This window comes from Cricetulus griseus (assembly GCF_003668045.3).
Source record: "Cricetulus griseus strain 17A/GY chromosome 1 unlocalized genomic scaffold, alternate assembly CriGri-PICRH-1.0 chr1_0, whole genome shotgun sequence".
Lineage (NCBI taxonomy): Eukaryota > Metazoa > Chordata > Mammalia > Rodentia > Cricetidae > Cricetulus > Cricetulus griseus.
The window spans coordinates 31925755-31928794 of NW_023276806.1; positions in this window are offsets into that span (position 1 = coordinate 31925755).

A 3040-nucleotide genomic window follows, 5' to 3' on the forward strand; every position below is an offset into this window, starting at 1 on the left:
TGGTAGTTTTTTTAATTCTCTAATTAAAGTGCTGTATGATTTTTTTCTATGACTTGAGTTTTGAGAGTATGTGATTCCCCCACCCCACTATTTCCTCACAATCATCTACTCCTCATATTTGACCTGAATTCTTACTCTCACTTTAGGAAAGTTCTTAGGCAATCTTCCACAGAAAGACATCAGATGAAACTGTAGATACTGTGTCATAAAATTAGTGATGAGGAAAATGCTCTCAGTGAATAATTGTCCAGACCTCAAACTAAAGAGGACTCTCCTAGAATATTAGACACTCAATTTCTCTTTGTTGTATCATTTCAAGTAGTATTTTTCTATTCAGGATGAACACTCTGAATTCTAAGATAGTAGTCACAGAATGATGGGTTTTCAAAACTTAGAAAAAATGATTTCGTGTGTATGGTTATTTGGCTTATATGTACCACCTATGTGCTGGTGCTGCAGAGACCAGAAGAAGGTCTTGAACCCCTGAAACTGGCATTGCAGACAATTGTGAGCCTCTGTTTAGGTACTGGAAATCAAATCCAGGTCCCTTTGAAGATCAACCAACACTCTTAACCAGTGAGCCATGTGTCCAGACTATGTTTTCAACACCTTTCTTTTTCTTTCTTTCTTTTTTTTTTGACATAGGATCTCACTATGTAACTGTGGCTTATCAGAATTTATGGGCACCAGGCTTGCTTCAGATTCATAGAGATCTGCCTCCTTTTCATCCTGAGTGCTGGGATTAAAGGCATAGGCCACCATACATTGCTGGTTTTAGATTATAGTCAAGTACCAGAAAATTACCAATGTAAACATTATACAATGTACAATCCATTAGTTACTCTAGAACATTTCTAGACTCAATTAAAAAACCTGCCATCTCCCAAATTCCTCCCATACGTGCATGATATTTTCAATGTTTGTAAGTAAATTGCCCCTCTACCACTACACTATTACTGTCCTCTCTAGCCCACTATCTATGTTCTCTCTCTCTCTCTCTCTCTCTCTCTCTCTCTCTCTCTCTCTCTCTGGGTTTGCTTAGTCTACATATTTCATATAAACAAACTCATAGAGAATATTTTACTTAGTGTAAAAGTTTCAAGGTTCATCCATAGTTTAGCACTGCTCTGCTGCCTAGGTTTTTGTCAACACGTCACAGGTAAGAGTTATCTTGGAAGAGAAACCTCAACTGAGAAAATGCTTTCATCAGATTACCTGTAGATAAGTCTGTGGATGATGGAGGAGAGGACAGCTCTCTGTGGATGGTGCTCCCCTAGGGCACATGTTCCTGAGGTTTATAAGAAAACATGCTGAGCAAACTATGAGGTACAAGCCAGTAATCAGCTTCCCTCCATAGCTTCTGCTTTGTTTCTTGCCTCCAGGTTCTACACCGAGTTCCTTCCCTGATTTTACTTCATTGTGGACTACAAGTGATTTTTGGTCATGGTGTTTTATTGTAGTAATAGAAATTCTGCTCAACATCTTTAGCCATCAGGGAAATGCAAATCAAAGCAACTCTGAGATACCATCTTGCTCCTGTCAGAATGGCTAAAATAAAAAAAACACCAATGACACTTTATGCTGGAGAGGATGTGGAAAAAGGGGAATACCTCTCCACTGCTGATGGGAGTGAAAACTCATCTAGCCACTATGGAAATCAGTATGGTGATTCCTCAGAAAAATGGGAATCAGTCTACCACAAGATCCAGCAATTCCACTTTTAGGTATATATCCAAAAGATGCACATTCATACAATAAGGACATCTGTTCAACTATGTTCATAGCAGCTTTATTTGTAATAGCCAGAACCTGGAAGCAACCTAGATGTCCTTCAACTGAAGAATGGATGGAGAAAATGTGGCACATTTACACAATGGAGTACTACTCAGCAGGAAAAAAATTGGAATCTTGAAATTCACAGGCAAATGGATGGAACTTGAAGAAACCATCCTGAGTGAATTAACCCAGTCACAAAAAGACACACATAGTATGTATTCACTCATATATGGATTTTAGACATAAAGCAAAGGTTCACCAGCCTACAATCCAACTGCTAAAGAAGCTAGGAAATAAGAAGGACCCTAAGAGAGACATACATGGTCCCCCGGAGAAGGGCAAAGGACAAGATCTCCTGAGTTAATTGGGAGCATGGGGGGAGGGGAGAGGGAGTTAGGAGAAAGAGAAGTTGAGAAGAAGAGGGGAGAGGAGGATATGAGGGAGCAAGATGATCTAGTTAAGGGAAGAATAGAGGAGAGCAAGAAAAGACATGCCATAATAGAGGGATCCATTATAGGTTTAAGGAGAAATCTGGTACTAAAGAAATGTCCAGAGATTTACAAGGATGACCCCAACTAACAATCTAAGTAATAGTGGGGAGGCTACCTTAAATGCTCTTCTCTGATAATGAGATTCATGACTACCTTTTATGCCATCCTAGAGCCTTCATCCAGTAGCTGATTGAAGCAGAAGCAGACACTCAGCTAAACACTGACCTGAACTCCTGGAATCCAGTTGCAGACAGAGAGGAGTGATAAGCAAAGGGGTCAAGACCAGGCTGGAGAAAGCCACAGAAATAGCTGACCTGAACAAGGGGGAGCTCATGGGGCCCAGACTGATAGCTGGGAAACCAGCGTAGGACTGTTCCAGACCCACTGAATGTGGATGTCATTTTGGAGGTCTGGGTAATCTAAGGGGCCTCTGGTAGTGGATCAGTACTTAACCTTAGTACACAAATGGACTTGGGGCGCCCACTCCACACAGAGGTTTACTCTCTCAGCCTAGACACTCAGGGGAGGTTCTAGGTTCTGCTCCAAATGATATGACAGATTTTGAAATCCCCCATGGAAGGTCTTACCCACCCCAAGGAGCAGAAAGGGGATGGGATAGGGGGCTGGTGGGGGGCAGGGGAGGAGGAGAGGGAGAGGGACCTGAGATTGACATGCAAAACAAGCTTGTTTCTAATTTAAATAAAAAAGAAACTAAGACAAGAACATACTTATTCTTTATAAACATTTTTATTCACTTATTTTTAATTAAAATA